General features: G+C 42.6%; 1 long non-coding RNA gene across 1 annotated transcript in view; it reads left to right on the top strand.

Annotated features, from left to right (window-relative positions):
* Positions 1–12,558: 12,558 nt before the first annotated feature.
* The window catches only part of LOC132346308 (uncharacterized), a 64,733-nt gene continuing 55,787 nt past the window's right edge, over positions 12,559–21,504 (top strand). Inside the window, exon 1 of the long non-coding RNA XR_009496095.1 lies at positions 12,559–12,672. This is a non-coding gene — a long non-coding RNA (uncharacterized lncRNA). The remainder of the gene's footprint in view (positions 12,673–21,504) is intronic.

The raw sequence follows: 21,504 nt of genomic DNA, 5'->3' as shown, positions 1-21,504 counted from the left end.
ATTTTAAGTTTTGTGTTCTTTCCACTGTGCTGTAATGACTCCTTATGACTTTTATAGTCTCTAATAGAAAAACAATATCCAAATATATTGCCTGATACTGCCTCAAAGTTGTACCACTTTTGTATTTCATCATTTTTTTAAAGCCTTAACTAAGTACTTCCTTAGGGTTTGCCTCCTTTGGCTTCTAGACTTCTGTGCATAGTTTTTGATCCATTGTGCTACTCCTTGTGTATCTCGTACCAATCCTTGGTCATTTCCTGGAGGTTGTACCTTGTGTTTCTGTTCTAGTTGTACCTCCTACTGGTTCTTACGACAACCAGGGTATATAGATACCTGAGGTCTTCAGGTTATTTTTCGGCTTTGAATTTGTGTTTGTCCCTTAGACTGCAGGGAGATCAAACCAGTCAACCCCAAAGGAAGTCAACCCTGAATATTCATTGGAAGGACTGATGCTGAAGCTCCAATAATTTGGCCATCTGATGTGAAGAGCTGACTCACTGTAAAAGACTCTGATGCTGGGAAAGATTGAAGGCAAAAGAAGAATGTAGTAAAGGTTGAGATGGTTAGATAGCATCACACACTCAGTGGGTATTAATTTGAGCAAACTCTGGGAGATAGTGGAGGACAGAGGAGCCTGGTGTGCTGCAGTCCATGGAGTTGCAAAGAGTTGGGCTGAATAACAATTCCTGACAACAGAGGATCATATTCAATGAAAATAATCTAGATTTTCCATAGCATGGAAGAAAGAAGGTACAAAAAGGGGAGTAGGAAAGTTGACAAACGAAAGTCTGCCTGCCACAGTCATGGTCTTCTGTGCAGAAGGCAGGCTTGATGTGACTGTAAGAAGCAGTCACTCCCTGTTATTACTCTGGTCACTGGCTTATTCTGCTAGATTCATGGTGTCAATGAAGTAAAGTTGCAGATAATACTCACATAACCATCTTCCCTCTATTTCAGAGTCACAGACTCCCCAACCCGAGACAGACCCAGGAGGATTTAAGCAAAGATAGAATGGTGTCAATAGTGAAGGGGAGAATGGCCTTTTCACTCACAGAACATCAGGGGGCTCCTCCTTGTCACCATTGGAGGGCTGTGGGATCCTTCTTAGGTCTTCTGATTTTTCTACTTTTGCCTTTTATGCAGCTAAAAATAGTATGCTTATAAAAATATTCTTGAGTGAAAAATGCTCTGTATAAGTACTGAATTGGTCAGCATGATGGTTTAAAAATAAGTCCTAAAATTCTTTGATATCTTTCCTTCAGTTTCAGATATGGAGCTTAGTTACTCTTCCCCTGAGTTGGGGTTGGACTAGTGCCTTACTTCTAGCTAGGATATGGTGGAAGTGGTGGTGTCTGATGTCTGAAATTGGAACATAAAAGGCACACTGACATCCTCTGGTTCTCTTTCTTGGATTATCCACTTTGAGGAGAGCTGTTTCCCCATTCAAGTATCAGTGGAAAGACCCATGTGGCTAAGAACAGAGTCCTCTTGCCAGTAGTCATGTGAGTCATTGAAAGTGAATTTTCCAGTCACAGTCAAGGCTTCAGATAGCTGCAGCCTCAGGAGAATTCTTGAGCCAGACCCAGTTAAGCTGCTCCCGAATTCCTGACCACAGAAACTGTGATAGGAAGTGTTTATTGTTTAAATCCACTATGTTTGGGGGCAATTTATTATATGGCAATAGATAAACAGAATTTGGTCATGTTCATTTGGGCTTGGTTTAGATGCCAATGCCCTGGAGTTTGAACTGATGACATAAAGGGATGAGACTTTTGAGACATCTCAGGAGGTGAATACATTCTGTATGTGGGTGGTGGTGTTGTTTAGTCACTAAGTCGTGTCTGACTCTTTGTGACCCACAGACTGTAGCCCGCCAGGCTTCTATGTCCATGGGGTTTCTCAGGCAAGAATTAGAGTGGGTGACCATTTCTTCTCCAGGGGAACTTCCCGACCCAATGGTCAAACCTGGGTCTCCTGCTTGGCAGGCAGATTCTTTACCATTGAGCCACCTACGAAGCCCCCTGTATGTGGAGGATTGTAAATAATTTCTGACAGAGGGCAGCTGTGAAAGTTTAAAATATATCCACAAATTCCCTGATTCTTGTCTCTTCAAAGGTGGGGCCTAATTCTCCTTCTACAGCAATAAATGACTAATATACTTGGCTTCCCAGTGGTGCTATTGATAAAGAACCCACCTGCCAATGCAGGAGATGTAAGACATGGGTTTTATCCCTGGGTTGGGAAGATCCCCTGGAGGAGGGCATGGCAACCAACTCCAGCATTCTTGCCTAGAGAATCCCATGGACAGAGGAGCCTTGCAGGCTACAGTCCATAGGATTGACAAGAGTAGAACATGACTGAAGTGACTTAGCAAGAAGTGCCTGGCTTCTTCAGGGGTGGGCTCATGTGTTTTCAACCTATATAGTTGCAAGGTCCCTTGTCTCAGAAGGGCCATGCACTTGGTTTAATGGCTCAGATGTTTTATCTGGAAGGTCTTCATAATTTTAAACAAGGGACCCTGCCTTTAAAAATTTTCACTGTTCCCCACAAATTATGTACTGTTTCTGAGCTGCTGCTTCTGCCCTAACCTTGAAGTCACTGGCCTTTCTCGATAGTGGGCCTTCTTTCTATTCTGAGAATTGTAGTGAGCTCACTTTCTGTGGTCTTTGGGAATGTGGGATGTAGCTATTTGCTTCACTTCACCTTAGGATAAAACCATTTTCTCCTGGTCCTTTGGGCCATCAGCCCAAACTGGTGACCACAGAACTCTGAGAGCTTAGTAAATGTCTGTGGTCAATGTCCCATGGTCCCCTGTGGTCCTCTCTGAGCTCAGGTGGCCCTTCATTTAGCCAAGTCCTGATTCTCCCCATCTCTTCCTTGGCCTCTGTTTCTTTGTTGTACCACAAACCATCCAAAACTTGTTCTCCACCCCCTCCCCCTTCACTTTCAGTGAAGCACTTCTCCAAGCTTCTGAATCAAATTATTCATTGATAACATTAGCATTTAATGTAATTACAATCAAGTAGGGTTTTCATTCCAATCCCAAAGAAAGGCAATGCCAAAGAATGCTCAAACTACCACACAATTGCACTCATCTCACACGCTAGTAAAGTAATGCTCGAAATTCTCCAAGCCAGGCTTCAGCAATATGTGAACCGTGAACTTCCGGATGTTCAAGCTGGATTTAGAAAAGGCAGAGGAACCAGAGATCAAATTGCCAACATCTACTGGATCATAGAAAAAGCAAGAGAGTTCCAGAAAAACATCTATTTCTGCTTTATTGACTACGCCAAAGCCTTTGACTGTGTGGATCACAATTAACTGTGGAAAATTCTGAAAGAGATGGAAATACCAGACCACCTGACCTGCCTCTTGAGAACCTATATGCAGGTCAGGAAGCCACAGTTAGAACCAGACATGGAACAACAGACTTGTTCCAAATAGGAAAAGGAGTACATCAAGACTGTATATTGTCACCCTGCTTATTTAACTTCTATGCAGAATACATCATGAGAAACGCTGGGCTGGAAGAAGCACAAGCTGGAATCAAGATTGCCAGGAGAAATATCAATAACCTCAGATATGCAGATGACACTGTCCTTATGGCAGAAAGTGAAGAGGAACTAAAAAGCCTCTTGATGAAAGTGAAAGAGGAGAGTGAAAAAGTTGGCTTAAAGCTCAACATTCAGAAAATGAAGATCATGGCATCTGGTCCCATCACTTCATGGGAAATAGTTGGGGAAACGGTGGAAACAGTGTCAGACTTTATTTTTTTGGGCGCCAAAATCACTGCAGATGGTGATTGCAGCCATGAAATTAAAAGACGCTTACTCCTTGGAAGGAAAGTTATGATCAACCTAGATAGTATATTAAAAAGCAGAGACATTACTTTGTCAACAAAGGTCCATCTAGTCAAGGCTATGGTTTTTCCAGTAGTCATGTATGGATCTGAGAGTTGGACTGTAAAGAAAGCTGAGTGCCGAAGAATTGATGCTTTTGAACTGTGGTGTTGGAGAAGACTCATGAGAGTCCCTTGGACTGCAAGGAGATCCAACCAGTCCATTCTGAAGGAGATCAGTCCTGGGTGTTCATTGGAAGGATTGATGCTGAAGCTGAAACCCCAGTACTTTGGCCACCTCATGCGAAGAGTTGATTCATTGGAAAAGACTCTGATGCTGGGAGGGATTTGGGGCAGGAGGAGAAGGGGACGACAGAGGATGAGATGGCTGGATGGCATCACCGACTCAATGGATGTGAGTTTGAGTGAACTCTGGGTGTTGGTGATGGACAGGGAGGCCTGGTGTGCTGCGATTCATGGGGTCGCAAAGAGTCGGACACGACTGAGTGACTGAACTGAACCAAGGGTTTTTAGTCCAGGTTTTTAATCCAGGTTGGACACATTCTTTAATCCATAACAATTCTTCATAGAAGAGACTTCACGTTCTTATGGGCTAGAGACTCACTGTTTTGAAGAATGTCCAACGCTTCCCTAAAATGTCAACAAATGGGACAGCTCCTGAAAATAGTGCTGTTTTTAGCTCCTGCGGAGCTTTTCCTTTGGGCAGTAGGTCTCAAGTTGGAACTTGTAGTGTGACCGTCTTCCTCACTGTGGTCTCAGCATTGTGGAATTTCCTACAGACTTTCAGAAATAGAAACATAAAATCAGGATTAGACTATTATTTATCTTCAGCACTTTCTTTTTTCTATGACCAATATAATTAAACCTGCAGTATGCCAACTTGGAGCTATTTGACATTCAGAGCCTGAGTGGAGAATTTGCAGCCATGACTTACTTTTTTGGTTGACCCAACTGTAAGCCATTTGACTTCCTCTTCAGAGCAAGTTAGTTAGAAAATAGGACAGAGTTTTAAAGGTGAGAGTGCTGTTTAAATTTGCCTCTCTCTCTAAGGTTGTTCTCATTCTCCTTTTACATGGAGATATCAAGAAGACATTGAGGTGCACACTAGGAAAAAACTCAGAGGAACTTAGAACCTTTGGAGATTAGAGTTGAGGGCCTTATTAAGTCATGTAGAATTTGTCCAAATGCCCACAGGGGGGCAGTCTGGCCTTAATTAGATCAGTGTATAGTCAGGCCCACATATAGGGTAAAACCTCTTCATTTTAGCTGTCTTAGTGGCAGACCCAGAGAAGCATTGTTCTGTTCCAACCCCTCTTCAAAGGATAACTTGTTGCTCAGTTATAAGGAGTGTGATTCACTGGCTTCCTGATTTTTATGTCTTCAGATCTACCCTATCCTTTGAGCCAGACTCCCCTAATGGGTGACCTTAGCTTCAAAGAGTCTCACTGGGCGGGCAGAGATGTTCTATATGCATTATGGTCTGCCATCTCTCCCTGCCCAGTCCTGCCTCCTCCCTTTTCTTCTTACAGTTATTACTCTTCAGTCTGCATTCTTAAATCGGTCTCAGCATCTATCTGCTTTCCAGAGGACCCAGCTGACACAGTGGTTCTATAAGCGCTTGAGGAAAACAGGTGGTAAGATGAGGTTTTGGTCCTCGATCACTCACCACCTGGTTGGCAAGGAGAACCTTATTGCAACTGGTGTGTGGGGGCAGAGAGTCTCTGATACAAGATGTTGGCCCAAATGCAAACTGGTGAACTTTCCCTGGTGAACTGAGAGGTGTTCCAATGTGATGGTTCAGACGTTTGAAAAATATAGGGGAAAAACATCCATACAAGAAAAATGGAACTGGCTGGTTGTTAAGTTGCATTGATGCTTATTAGAAGGATAGTGAAAAGCTGAAGGAAATTAAAAATTGATAGCTAAGGAGGAAAAAAGCCCTTTTGGTAGCTTAGAAAGAGGCCTGTATGTCTAGCATTGGGAGAGAAGAAAAAGACTAAAATAAAGATTAAATAGAGTGGTGAGCTTCAACGACAATTGTTTATACAGCTGAGGCAGGTCTGTTATGCCAAAGTCAAGGCCCTGGTAGAGAAAACTGTCCCCATCCTGGCACATGGGCTGGGGAATAATTTGTTGCTTGTCTCCAAGACATTGATTCTTCAACTTCTCTGGATTCTGAGAGCTTGCAAAGGTGGGACCTTGCCCCAGTAAGAACTAATATATACTGCTTTTATGTGTGAAACCACTGTAGGCCATTTCTTCTGCAAGGTAACACCATGCTCCCATCAAGATAAAGCCCTACCTCTTCTCTTGGCTGCTTGGCTTATAACTGGGGTTACGTCCCAGTCGGGGATATCCTGGGTCTAATAAGGGATGAACAGTATTATACTCTCAGAGAGTTGCAAGACCTAGCCGGCATTTACTGACAGGAAGTAGGGCAGTGCCCGTAGTCCTGAATTTTGAGGGTTCTTGAAAGGCCAGAACATAAAACTGGATGAAGAAGAATTTAATGTCTTAGATGTACTTTCTGAGGACACAGATTTACAACCTTGGCAGAGTCTCCGGGGCATAGCACAAACCAGCACTCGAGGGGCTTCTCAGGGCGAGAGAAAATGACAGCCCATGCTGAGTAAAGTGGAAGTGGCAGCAGTGACCATTGCAGATTCTGGAGGAAGGAAGCAAAGTCTCAGGGCAGTGGGCGTGCTGGAGTGGAGACATTACGTGAGGCCAGAAGGTCCACCAGAGGGTTCCGTTCCATGGGAGGGGGCCAGGGAACACAGACTCACTAAGGCCACCAGGAAGGTGCACTTGTAAAAGGTGCCCCAGCATTATTTAGCATTTCAGTGTCAGCTCTCCTTTGCAGAGCAGGCCTGAGAGCAGGAGAAACTATCACAGAACTTAACTCATTGACACCAATGGGGTTTTGAAGGTACCACATTCCACATTTAGGAATGGTGCTAGGGCCTAAACGCTTGGTGACATAAGAGACTGCCGTCTTTGAATGGGCTCTGAAACAGGAAAAGCATCATACACATCCAAGTTGCAGCACAGGCAGGTCTGGTGCTTGGGATTGTTGGTCTGACAAACCCATTATCAGTGTGAGAATAAAACTGCAGACCCCTGAATTTCCAGAGCAAGGCTTTAGCACCTTTTGAAAAACAGCTCTTGGCATTCTAACAGTATCTTGTAAAGACAGACTGCTTGTTGATGGGGGCACAATGTAACCTTGAGTTCAGAACTTCTCATCATTTGTAAGGTCTTGGTGAACCACTGAGTCATAAAAGTAGGTATACCCAGGAGCAGTCCACTGCAAGTTGGTGCTGGTAATCTGGGATCTGGAACAAACAGGATTTATGAGTGAGTAGTCCCGAGCCCCATGGTACTCACTGAAGTTGCACCAGCAGCTCTTTCTTCCACACACACTTAAGGGATGTAACATTTCACACTACTCAGAAGCAGGGGCCTAGTAGAGTGTTGAAATAGTCTGCTGAAGGTGCAGCTGAAACTCAGGTCAGAGGCAGCTCTCAGGATGTGGAGCCATCCTCCAGGTCGCTATACACATATTAACAGAGGCCTCTTTGTGGGGCTGTGTCCTCTGAAGAGAGAAAGAACACATGGGTCCAGGAACCAATTTAAGAGGATGGATTGAAGTGTATTTTGATAATGATTCACTTAAAAGAGGGAGGCTTACTAAGCAAGTTAATGGGTAAAAGGAAATATTTATTTAAAAACAATGGAGAACATTTCCTTGATATTTTATTACCCAGAATGCTACATTTACATGTATGCCTCATGTCCCTTGATTATTTGCATTTACTTTTAAGAGTGTTTAATGTTTCAAAAGTACTGGGAAAGTGTTTAAAATCTTTGAAACAAATAACATTTTACTTCTTAAAATCTGTTGTATAGTGAGGTTTTACTGATACAAAGACTATATTCCTATGCAAATCCCAAATTAGGCAGAAAATGAAGACTGGTGAAGTGAGCACATCACTTCTGGGGCTTTTTTTTAGGTCTTTAGGAAACACTAGGCAACTGGTATACATGGGAAGGCTAAATGTTAGCAGAACTATGAGGAACCAGAAGGCTTAAAGATTTTAAAGTAGTTTGATTGACTCGGTTACATGTGGACTCTTATTTACATTGAATCTTACATTATCTTCTTTTCTCATGTAGTAAAAAGTTAACCTTGAGTTTTTCTTTTCAGATTCTTCTCAGGCCTATGCATTGTTACTTGGGAAATAAGAGATCATCCACAACCTCAATTCTTGGTGGGTCAAGTTGTTATTTAAGTAGATATAGGAAGTAGTGCATTGGAGAAGGAAATTTCAACCCACTCCAGTGTTCTTGCCTGGAGAATCCCAGGGACGGGGGAGCCTGGTGGGCTGCCGTCTATGGGGTCACACAGAGTCGGACACGACTGCAGTGACTTAGCAGCAGCAGCAGCAGGAAATAGTAGAAGGCGATGGCACCCCACTCCAGGACTCTTGCCTGGGAAATCCCATGGACGGAGGAGCCTGGTAGGCTGCAGTCCATGGGGTCTCAAAGAGTCGGACGCGACTGAACGACTTCACTTTCACTTTTCACTTTCATGCATTGGAGAAGGAAATGGCAACCCACTCCAGTCTTCTTGTCTGGAGAATCCCAGGGACAGGGGAGCCTAATGGGCTGCCATCTATGGGGTCACACAGAGTCGGACACGACTGAAGTGACTTAGCAGCAGCAGAGAGTAGTAAAATTATACAGACTTAGAGGGCATAGAAGGCATATGGAGATTTGGTCAAGTGTACATTGTCTCAAGAACAACCCATTTCTCTTTGGTGGTGGTTGTTGTAACTAGGTTCTTGAGGCAATCAATAAGTTAATATTTACTGAGTGCTACTGTGCTAGTCTTCCCCTGTACCAGGGACTGTGGAGAATACAGCATTTTAAAAAATGGCCTCTGCCTTCAAGTAGCTATGTACTAGCTCAGAGTAAGAGATATGAATACATACACACACACACACACACACACACACAAATAGTGAACAACATAACGTTTTCCATGATTAAGTGCTAAATTCTATGTAAGAGACTGTAAGAGCTTGGTGTACCCAAGTCAGCCATTGTGACTGCTGCACTCAGATTTGCTCCTGTGTTCAGTGCTGGACTCAGGGCCACATGATGACCTTTGTGTGGCATGACTGTTGATTGGATCAGTGGTGGTCACGTGGCCTCAAAGTAGCTAGTCTGTAGGCTAGCCAGCTACCTACAGTATGGCCCAATGCAAGCAATAAAACAGCAACAGGTCAAGGGAGCTAGTTCAGATTCTTCTAGGAACTTGTACCAGGAACTAGTGAGAGATTGAACATCATGATATGAGAGTGGAGTCTCATGTTCTTGTCTTCCTTCTCTCCTTGGGTGATGAAAACAAATGCGTGAAGAAATTCTGACTCAGCAAAAGGCTTTAACACTGGGGAGAGGGAGATGGGGAGCAGAGGGTGAGGAGGCCAGTTAGTGAAGAAACATAGACATGTGGACAGTCTATGGCAGGTCACTTTATATTCTTTTTTGTAGAATTACCTTAGACCTGTAATCACCTACAGGAAGGCCTGGATTTTGTTTGTCCTAGAACTCCTGTGCTTGCATATCCTTTCAATGAGTTCAGTATCACTTGAAGTAATTTGAATGAGTTTCAATTTCTTTCAACCAGATAAACTTAACTAGAACAGTGCTATAGGAGATTGGAGGGAAAGGTGAAGGCTATAGGTAGAAAAAGAGGTGTCTGATTTGTGTGGAGAGTCTAGATGAAGACATGTTTCTCTGGGATTTTCTTCTTTCTTCTGAAAAAGTCTGGTGCTTTCCCCACCACTCATTGTAGCACTGTTTACAATAGCTAGAGCATGAAAGCAACCTAGATGTCCATTGACAGATGAATGGATAAAGAAGCTGTGGTACATATACACAATGGAATACTACTCGGCCATAAAAAGTAATGCATTTGAATCCATTCTAATGAGGTGGACGAACCTAGAGCCTATTATACAGAGTGAAGTAAGTCAGAAAGAGAAATATAAATATCGTATACTGAAACGTATATATGGAATCTAAAACGATGGCACCGATGAATTTATTTTCAGGGCAGCAATGGAGAAACAGACAGAGAACAGACCTATGGACATGGCGGGAGGAGAGGAGGGAGGAGGAGAGATATATGGAGAGAGTAACATGGAAATTTGCAATACCATATGTAAAATAGATAGCCAAAGGAAATTTGCTGTATGACTCAGGGAACTCAAACAGGGGTTCTGTGACAGGCTGATGGGTGGATGGGGAGGGAGATGGGATGGAGGTCCAGGAGGGGAGGGAACATGGGTGTACCTATGGTTGATTTTTGTTGATATATGACAGAAAACCACAAAATTCTGTAAAGCACTTATCCTTCAATTAAAAAATAAAAAAAAAAAAAGAAAAACAAAATTCTGGTGCATTTAGAGTTCCCATGAATCCAGAGTTTACTGCCACTCATTCACTAATGAAAATGCACTGATGTTCTCATGCACAAAAAGATAGGCTTAGTTAGGTTTAAGCTAAAAATCAGAACTTTCTCCCATTAGGTATAAACATTATTGTACATTGTGCCTCTAGCCCTCAATAGTACAACTTTAATCTATTATTAAAGATTCAAAACTGTATATGAAGATTACAATTTTTTAAAAACAGTGGAGCTGAAGATCTTAAATTTTTTTCCTAAGAATTAAAAATAATTAATGTTTAAAAATATCCACAATAGTGATTATTTTATTTAGACCCTCAAGGATAAAAGTTTCCATAGGTGGGGAATCCTCCATCTAAGTGTAAGGGAGCCACAAAGTTAACAAAGTTAACAAGAAACTCTGCAGCACTGCTGAGCCCTGTGGGTCTCATTTTGCCTGGGTTTGATATATATAAAGGCAGCCCCATTAACAACGGCTCTCCCCTCTGGTTGACGAAGATGAAAAGCTCAGCGATCCTGAGGGTGGAGAAAGCAGGTTTTGTTCCCTCTTGACAGATTGTATTCCTAGCAATCTGTTGAGATGAGGAGGAAGGCAGGTCTGGAATAAAAATAAAACCCCTTTAATTTTGAAAATGGTAAGAGAAAATTAAAATAGCAAGAGCAGGAGCCAGTCCCGGAGTCAGACAGCTGTGACACTAGCACTGATGAAATAGACAAGGAAAAATGATTACAGGAGAATGTGGGGGGTGATGTGGAAGGAACGTTCCTACTACCCCACATCCTGTACTTGTCAACTCTCTACAGTCAGCCCAAGTGCTCGGTGTGGGCCATCGGAAGTCTGGGATTGGATATACGTGGGAGGATATTTGTCATCTTTCTCAACTTTGAAAGATTCTCTACCCTGATCCCACACCAACACACAAATCCCTCCCAAGTTGTGTGAGACAAGATTCTCATGGTGAGGGTAGGGTTTCCATGCTAGCTGAAGTTGGCCATGGATGGCTATAGTGTAGAGCAAAGTATTTCATGAAGACTTCCGAACTCTGGTGACTCTTTGTATTTTTTCCATTAAATTGTAGATTTTTCTGCTTAAAAAAGTCTTATTTAATTAGAAGAGAAGCAGCTATAGAATTGTGGAAAATAATTGAGACAAATAGGTCTTGCTTTGCTGTGAATCTAGACAGGTGAGATGAACCACTGAAAGTACCAAGGAAAGGTGATATGAGGGAACAGAAGGAAGAAACCTTGTTCAGCCTGCCCAGCTGTCAAGCAACAAACTTTATTCAAACCCCGGAATCTTTTCAGCCTGATATAAGACCCTAGGAGAGGGATTCAAGTGGGTCCTTCAGTCTAGATAGGAAGATAAGACATATTTGTATATGTGTGCATGTGTGTGTAGAAATACATTAAATATTTTAGAACACCATAAAATCAAAAGTAACCTTGCTTGGTTTAGACAGTTAGTGATGCTTGAGTTCTGAAGGGAAGGATATTAGCAAGGGTTAGAATAGTCTGAAGATTTGGGGGATCATCTCAGTGTGAGCCCCAGCTACCTTCTCTTGCCACTTTTGCAATCTCTCTCAATTCATCCCCCACCTCAGTGCAGAAATGAGCACCTTGGAACATATGAACAAGTTCCATTTTGTAGAATCTAAAATTTGAAAAGAATAGAGGCTGGGGAGGTAACAATAATGGTAATGTTGATGGTGATAGTTAATGTTTAAGCATTGCTTCTAAGCACTTGAATACCTTAATTACAATCTTTTAAGCAAATCATGAGGTGATAATAGCAACAAAAATAAAAATCAATGGTAATAATTATCTTAGCCATTCATAGTTCCCAAGAAAGCTGAAGCTTAGGCAGAGGCATCTATGTTGTTATTTTTTTGGTCACACCACAGTGCAGCATGTGGTATCTTAGTTCCCTGGCAGTGCAAGTGCAGAGTCTTAACCACTGGACCTCCAAGGAAGTCTTCACTGTTCTTTTATTACACAATGCAGTCTCAGGTTTCATGAGTCAAAGACCAAGGTGAATAATGCAGGCAAGGAGGGAGAGCCCATATGAAGATGCTGTCCATCTGGCCACCAGTGTAACTCATTGCTCAAACCATGGACTGCATCTCTGAGAAGTTATATAAATTTTGTCTCAGAACTATCCTTGGGTGGGAAAGAAGGGATGGGGAAGAATTTCTACACTAACCCTTGCTTCCCATTGTCTAGGGTGCTAACTTCCTTGCGTTTCCTGATTGTGTATTTGAGCCTGTGGGTGCTAATTAGGATCATGCAGCAGCTTCAACTTGAGTGAAAAGAAAGCAAAGAGACAAGACACAGGTAGAAGGTGAGCCCCTTTCAAGGTGCTTCTGCTTAAATTGGATAAGAAAGCATGAAGAACCAGAGGAGACAGAAAGTAGAAGAACTGGGGTGGTACATAAATACAGTCTGATATTGTTCACTACTTTTGCCACGCAGGTTATATATACCCTTCATGATGGCTCAGACGGTAAAGCATCTGTCTGCAATGCAGGAGACCTGGGTTTGATCCCTGGTTTAGGAAGATCCCCTGGAGAAGGCAATGGCAGCCCACTCCAGTACTCTTGCCTGGAAAATCCCATGGACGGTGGAGCCTGTTTGGCTGCTGTCCATGGGGTCGCAAAGAGTCGGACACGACGGAGCGACTTCACTTTCACTTTCATGATAGCCAGCTCCCAGTTTATGAAAGGGATAAAAGGAACAAATTTTCTTTACTTTTTTTTTTTTTTTCCAGTGAAAATGCTATTCCATCCATTCTTTCCTGTGAGAAATTTCATCTAACCAGTCACAAAGTTTCTCACCATGGTAGCTAGCTGCAATCTGAGTGAGCTAATACTAGAGAGTTAGTGAAACAGGTACAGTTTCCATAATAGCACCTGATTGAAACCTTTTGTTGTTTAGTTGCTATGTTGAGTCAGACTCTTTTGCGACCCCATGGATTGTAGCCCACAAGGCTTCTCTGTCCATGGGATTTCCCAGGAAGGAATACTGGAGTGGGTTGCCATTTCCTCCTCCAGGGGATCTTCCCAACCCAGGGATCAAACCTGTGTCTCCCACATTGTAGGTGAATTCTTTACCACTGAGCCCCCAGGGAAGGCCATTGAAGCCTTAGTTGATATTTAAAATCCACCTCTTCTACCACCAGTTTCCCTCAGCCTCAGCTGGTCAGGATTGGCTCACCTGTGGGATGCTGCAGATCTTCATCCCATGGAGGTCTAAGCCCTAAGTTTTTCTGCCCTCATTTGACTATGCTTGCTACAGATGCCCCTTTACACTGTTATAGTTGGGTATGGAAATGATGATATACTCTAGGATATCCTCTGGGTTCCAGACATGCTCCCCTCTGTTCCCATTGTGTGAGGACAACTTTGGTTCTTCATGTAATTCTCTTGCAATTTCAGTAACTCCTTCATGTCTGCTGGTCTAATAACATGAAGAGCAAATTGATCAGGTGGTAGTCACAGCCTCAGATTCAGTAGAATCTTTACTGTGTAATTCCAGAGACAATGCTTCCTACTCTCTCCCCTGAACTTAAGATTTCTAATTCAGTTGTGGCTAAAATCATGGGCTGGGCAGCAAAATTCCTCAGTGGGTTCCTCGGAGGGGCAACCAGAGGGACCACTCTGATTTCCACCCCTTGATTTTCAGACTCATGTAATCTAGCTATTAGGGACAGAATACCATAAATACATGTGTACTTTCTCATGTTTATCCTTCTATTTTCTCTTGTATCCTAAGCAGCTAGGACAAATGAAGTTGTGTACAATTTTGTAAGGTGTTATTGTTAAACTGGTCCTTATCTGAATGTTGCATATTCAGTTCTTGGGTAGCTGACTCTGGGACAGAGATTTGGGTGTAGGAGGTTTATTAGACAGTGCTTTGGGCTCACCATTTGTAGATGGGAAGGAATGTGAAGGAAAAAGGATTGGGCAAAGAGACATGTTGGGTGGTGATTCAGTCCTGATTTAGGGTGAGGAGGCTGTCTTTATACCTTCATGCCATGGCTGGAGCCATGACTTTATACTTCAGTCATGGCTGCCCTGGGAAGGAGTCATGTCCTTGGGTGGATGGTTCCTGTTAGTGGGGACAATTCCTAAAAGGGGCTGACAGCTGAGGCCTAACTGTTGTCAGCAGTCCCAGTACTTGGGAGAATATGTCCTTATTTCCTGAACAGGGACTTTGGTAGTATATCTTGGCATCCACCTCACTGCCTTTTCAAGTGCATTTCTCTAGTCTAATAGATTGGCCTCTTCTGGGGGTAGATGGTAAGATCACTGTCATATGCTTATATTACATCTCCTTTACGTAGGGTAGGACTCTCAGTCTGAGGCACAGTTGTCTGGGTCTCAGGTCAATTGATTACACACTGGATAAGCATTTAGATAATGGGGCTAAAGGGGATACTGAGGATAAGGAAGATTAACTCATTCTGGAGCATGTGTCTATTCCAATAAGGATGAACTGTTATTTCTTCCAGGCTGTAAGGTATCTAGTGTAATTGGTCTTCCACAGATTGGTTCTTCTCCTGGAGGAATGGTTCCACATCAAAGGCTAGAGACCTGGATCTGAAGTACTGGCAGAGGATAGGTCAGCTTTGTTGAGAGGAAGGCCATACTATTGAGCCCTTCATAGATCATGACTAATCTATTCATGGGCCCACTGTGCACACACTGGAATGCTCCAGGAGGGAGGCTGGCTAATATTCATAAGTTATTCTCCCTGGCTGTTGAGAGTCTCCTCTGTGATGAATGCTCACTGAAGAGCATTAGCAGAAACAAAGTGTTCTCTGCCAGAAACATACATCTCTTCCCCAGAATTCTTTGTCTACGGTTTTCTACTCTTGTTACCTGTGGGACCTTAACCCACCTAGCCATTTACTATACCAAAGAGTCTGTGGCTAACCTTTTCTTTCTAGCTACTTTTCTTTCCACACAAATTGGACCATCAAGTATAGTTATTACAGATCTGCCCACTAGGATGACTGGTTTTTTCCTCTCTCTTTTAGGACCACTTGCAGGGGTGGGGTGCTGTTTTACAGCAGTAAGACACTTTTTTTTTTAGCACCAACATATTTCCCAATTCATCTGTGAACCAAGCCTGACTTTTTCTGCCTTAGTTTGTCCTGGGGAAAGAGTTTGTCATGAGCTGTGGGAGAGGCATCAGTGCAGTAGAGATCAAGGATGTGGTACGTAGGCTCTGTTCAAACCATTTAATCATGGTTTTTGAAATTGCTCTATCTCTATGAAGGTCTGGTTGCACACCAAAAGCTACTTTTCAAATGGTGCTTCTCTAATGCAGTAGGCTCAGCCGTGCTCCAGGCTACCAGGGCTGTGTAGTGTACCGCTCCTATTGGGGCTTGCTAAGGATTTTACACATCTGTGATACCCTGCTGTGCATACCATCAGCAACAGTGGATCATCAGGGCCATACAACCTCAGTGGTAAGGAAGCTTGCACCACACCCTGTGTTCCACTCAAAATTGTCAGTCTCCAAAGTCATCTGGTAGGTGGGTTAGGTGTGATGGATACTAATATTTTTAAGTGTAACATATACTACCTCCAAAATCCAAAGAAGTAATCAAGTGCTTAATAGAGGAGATAAAATATTAAAACAATGTGTCTTTTACTTTGGAGGGGATGTAATGACACGCCCCAGACCACTACTTTCCTTAAAAGCTCACAGTTGTGGCAGGCTTCCGTATCTTAGTAGGATTTTTCTTGCCTCTTCCAGTGTAATGTGTCTTGCCAGAGCACCCATAGTATTTGCCATGTTGGTGCGCGTAGTATGATGTCATCAACATAGAGGAGCATTGGTATGTTCTGTGTAATGTCAAGATGATCAAGGTTCCTGGGGATCATATTTTGACACAGAATGGGTGAATTAGCTAAGTCCTTGGGTAGGATATTTAAAATATAATTCTGTCCTTGTCTCCCTTTAGATCTCTTTATCCTCTCTATTGATGGAGATAGAGACGAGTACATTCACTAGACCCATAGCTGCAGAATAAGTGCCCAAGGCCATTTTGTTTTGCTCCACCAGAGATGCCAGTTCTGAAAGTAACATCTGCACCTGAGGCTCCCACCTCTGAGCTTGTGGTGGCCCACTGTCCTCTGCCACACTTCATCTGTTTTTCTCAGTTGTCAAAACGCTGAAGGGGGAATATGATGGAGAGTACCAACTTTGTTTTTTTCTTTGGTGGATAGTGCTAATCTCTGAAATTCATCTTGGGATATAATATTGTTTGTGACTTACTATTTCAGCCAGTGCTGAGGCAGTTTCAGATGCTTTCATTTGACCTTTCCTACAATAATGGCTCTTATTCTGTAAGTTACACAACAAATGTGAAGCTGCTTCTAGGAGCTAAATATATCTCTCCAGTTATATACTTGGGAACTAAGAAATGAGCATAAAACAGGTCTGCAGTTTTTTTCAGACCCACTCTAAAATTATCTTGGTATAATACTTAATTTATCACCTGGCTTCCAGAGGCACTGGCCATTACAAAAGAATTATTATGGAATTTTGGTTTTCTTACCATTAGGGGCACCTCAGATCCTGTATCTCAAAATCCTCAAAAACTTTGGGTATTTTGGACATTTCTCTTCCTGGCGTACAGTTACCCTACACAATGGCTTCACATCTTTGGGGGGAAGAACTGGAGAAATAGTCATTGTATAAACTTGGGGGGGGGGCGATATATGGCTCTCAGTAGGATCTGTATTCTTCTTTAATTGGTGGTTTCTGAATCTCAGAACAAAAAAAGAGCAAGGAAATAAAAATGTCATAGAAACCATGAAACTGGAACATTTCAAGGGGACTACTGTATCCTTGGCTTCCCATGTGGCTCAGTGGTAAAGAATCCAACTGCCAATGTGGGAGATGTGGTTTGATTCCTGGGTTGGGAAGATCTCTTGGAGGAGGCAGTGGCAAACCACTCCAGGATTCTTACCTGGGAAATCCCATGGACAGAGGAGACTGGTAGGCTATAGTCCATGAGTTTGCAAAGAGTTGGACATAACAGAGCGTGCACACGTGCGTATGTGCACGTGCGCGCGCACACACACACACACACAATATTTACCTAAACCAATGTCCTTTATTTCCTGGGAACATAGCTAAATGACTTTTCTCTGGCAGTTATTTGAGGCCATGTGGTTAAGTTTTCTGAGCAATAGAATGCAGACAATGCAATGTCTACAACTTGCATATGGGATGCTTGTTCCATAGAAATCTCTCACATAATTTTCCATCTTCTCATTTCACTCATCACAGGGGCCAGAACAGAAGGATGAGGGGCACTAGAGACATGTTTTGCATGATTCCAAGTTTCTTCTTTGTCTTCTCTTAGGCTCTAGTAATTCATGCTCTTTTAGATGAAAGGGGATTGGAGCTGGAGTTAGGAGTCCTGGGTCTGCTTCCTAGTTCCTTCATATCTATCAGCTCAGGTGAAGCATGTAATCTTGACTATTTACTTGTTGTTCAGTCGCTAAGTTATGTCTGACTCTTTGTGACCCTATGGATAGGAGCACGCCAGGCTTCCCTGTTCTTCACTATCTCCTTGAGTTTGCTTAAACTTATGTCCGTTGATTCAGTGATGCTATACCACCGTCTCATTCTCTGTCACCCCCTTCTCCTCCTGCCCTCAGTCTTTCTAGCATCAGGGTCTTTCCCACCTTTGCATCATGTGGCCAATGTATTGGAGCTTCAGCATCAGTCCTGTCAATGAATATTCAGGGTTGATTTCCTTTAGGATTGACTGATTTGATTGCCTTGCTGTCCAAAGGACTCTCTGGAATCTTAACACCACAGTTCAAAAGCATCAGTTCTTCGGCACTCAGCTTTCCTTATGGTCCAACTCTCACATCCGTACATGACTACTGGAAAAACCATAGCTTTGACTATATGGACCTTTGTCGGGAAAGCAATGTCTCTGCTTTTTAATGTGCTGTCTAGGTTTGTCATAGCTTTTCTTCCAGGGAGCAAGCACGTTTTAATTTCATGGCTGCAGTCACCATCTGCAGTGATTTGGGAGCCCAAGAAAATAAAATCTGTCACTGCTTCCACTTTTCCCTCACCTATTTGTCATGAAGTGACGGGAACAGATGCCATGATCTTAATTTTCTGAATGTTGAGTTTTAAGCCAGGTTTTTCACCATCTAGTTACTGCATTTGGAAGATGAAGCATCATGTAAGGTGATCTCTCAGCCTCTCCTAGTCCCTAAAGTTGTATGAAGATGGAATATAATTTGAAACTGACTCACAGTAAGAAATCAATGACTTGATTTGGGGGAATTACCCATTTCAGGAGTCTTTGTTTTAGCAGATGTGAAAACTACTTCCTGGCTTGGCTTGTTTTGCAAGGGAGTTAGAGCAATCTCCGTCTTGACTCTAATAAATCCCATTTCCTTTTCACTTGAATTTCTCCTGCAGATTGATGCTGGTCCTGAAGATTAGTTTGGGGCCTTGATACCGCAGGGGAATTGCAGCAACGCAACATCCTAGGATGTGCTTAATCTGTGTAAGAGGCACAGCAGGCCCTGTATAGTTAAGCCCTCTGGAGACCATGATTGAATATTCAAGTAAAGTTTCCATGAATGGAACTTTTATGCCTAACATCTTCTACCGAAATAGCATTTGCTTTTCTGATCTCAAAGAGATCCTCTGCAGAACAAATAAAATGTTCACACTGAGGAAGAACACTCTGTAACCATAATTATGTTACTCTAAAAGGCTATAATAAACTTTAAGCAAGTGCTTCCTATTTTATTCTCACTGCAAACAATTTATAAGCATAACTGTCCTCTTGACGTGATAATGAAGGAGCAGTCACACATGTCAGCTGGGGCAATTATGTTCTTCAGATGTCTGCCGTAAGTATTACATGATTCCTTCCTGCTGACACCTTATCAACTGTGACATGCATATTAAAAAGAACACCCAAGAGAGCTAACTTTAAAATTTTGAGTACTTTCAAGGAGTTCCATCTGTATTAAAAAGCCTCGTATCTCATCTTCCAAGTTAGTCTTCTTTGCTGCATGAGTTTTGGTATGTTTTTTTGATAGTAAACAGGAACTTATTTTTTCAGAGCCTTAAAAATATACCTGGTCTATCATCTCTGTGAATTAAAAAACCCAGAGTCAGATAGGTATGGGTTCAAATTTCAGCTCTGTCATTTCCTAGCTTTTGAACTTTGGTCAAGGGACAAATTCCTTGAGCTTCACACATAAAAAGGTTAAAGTGCAGACCACACTGCCCAATTGTAGGGAGGATGAATAGGAGACCAAGTATGGAGCATAAGCTGAGAGTCTGACCCAGGAACCCTGACATGTTAGTCCCTCCTTCTTGCATGTTTCTTAGCGGGACCCAGAGGGTCTCTGCTCTGGGTGTGCTTTGGATGTTACGGAGAGACTCCCTAAGCCCCCGGCCTTTCTACTGAGGAGGAGGAATGGGAGATGAGAGGGTCCAGCAAGCATCTTGCAGCTCAGTCTAGCTCCAGAACTCTGTCTGTAGATTAAACATATTTTCTCTGCTCTTCCTTTCTCATCTCTCCTTTCTTAAGACCAAATCCCCCTGGCCCAGTTCCTCAAAACTTTCCGCAGTGTTATCAGGGCCCACTACCCAGAGGCCTTTTAAGGTGTGTGTTTTCCCATCAGACACTGTTCTCCCGCCAGGGCGCTCCTCTGACTCTGAAGAGTCTTCAGGCACCTGCCTCATCCAGGACACAGAGCAGCCCAGCAGCCCTCTGCTCTTCTCTTTACCCAGCACAGCCTTCTTATATTGATTTTAAGCAGGTATAAGCAGTTCTGGGTGAAGATGATTTCAGGACTCCTCCATAGGCTTTTCCAGAGCACTGTTATCTGGGTGGTCCAGACACTTTTGTTATGAATAACCTAAATCTCTTTCTGACATCTCCAATCTTGTCCCTCTCATATAGTTCACTTTTGGTACCAAATTCCATCAGGTACTCTTTCTAGCCATGATCCATTTACTAGGAAGACAAGTAGATCCTACACAAAAAGATTGGCTTGGTTCCTCTATTCGGATTCTCTCCAGCTTAACCACCTCTTTTTTAAAGCTGGCAGAACAAATTGCACAATCTTTTAAGAAGGGTTTCACTCTATAAAGGAAAAGTGATATCTGGGCATCGTACTACTTTTGTTACACCCTGGATCTGTTACCTTATTTTTTCATTCACAGCACTATTATATTGCTGACAGATATTAAAAATCTCTTGCTATAATTGGTTAATATATGCTAGTCTTATTAGTAACTTCATTGGTATTAGTAATTTTTAAATGTGGTGTGTGTGTGTTTGTATGAGAGATAGAGAAAGAGAGAGATTTTGAGCTGTGTAGTTGCTTATGAAGACCTACAAGACCTTCTAGAACTAACACCCAAAAAAGATGTCCTTTTCATTATAGGGGACTGGAATGCAAAAGTAGGAAGTCAAGAAACACCTGGAGTAACAGGCAAATTTAGCCTTGGTGTACAGAATGAAGCAGGAAAAAGGCTAATAGAGTTTTGCCAAGAGAACACATTGGTCATAGCAAACACCTTCTTCCAACAACACAAAAGAAGACTCTACATATGGACATCACCAGATGGTCAGTACTGAAATCAGTGATTCTATTCTTTGCAGCCAAAGATGGAGAATCTCTATACAGTCAGCAAAAACAAGACCGGGAGCCGGCTGTGGCTCAGATCATGAACTCCTTATTGCCAAATTCAGACTAAGTTGAAGAAAGTAGGGAAAACCACTAGACCATTCAAGTATGACCTAAATCAAATCCCTAATGATTATACAGTGGAAGTGAGAAATAGATTTAAGGGACTAGATCTGATAGACAGAGTGCCTGAAGAACTATGGAAGGAAGTTTGTGAAATTGTACAGGAGACAGGGAGCAAGACCATCCCCAAGAAAAAGAAATGCAAAAAAGCAAAATGGTTGTCTGAGGAGGCCTTACAAATAGCTGTGAAGAGAAGAGGAGTGAAAAGCAAAGGAGAAAAGGAAAGATAAACCCATTTGAATGCAGAGGTCTAAAGAATAGCAAGGAGAGATAAGAAAGCCTTCCTCAGTGATCAGTGCAAAGAAATAGAGGAAAACAATAGAATGGGAAAGACTACAGATCTCTTCAAGAAA

The sequence above is a fragment of the Bos taurus genome, chromosome 10 (genome assembly GCF_002263795.3).
Source record: "Bos taurus isolate L1 Dominette 01449 registration number 42190680 breed Hereford chromosome 10, ARS-UCD2.0, whole genome shotgun sequence".
Taxonomy (NCBI): Eukaryota; Metazoa; Chordata; class Mammalia; order Artiodactyla; family Bovidae; genus Bos; species Bos taurus.
This window is presented reverse-complemented; position numbering and strand designations above follow the sequence as displayed.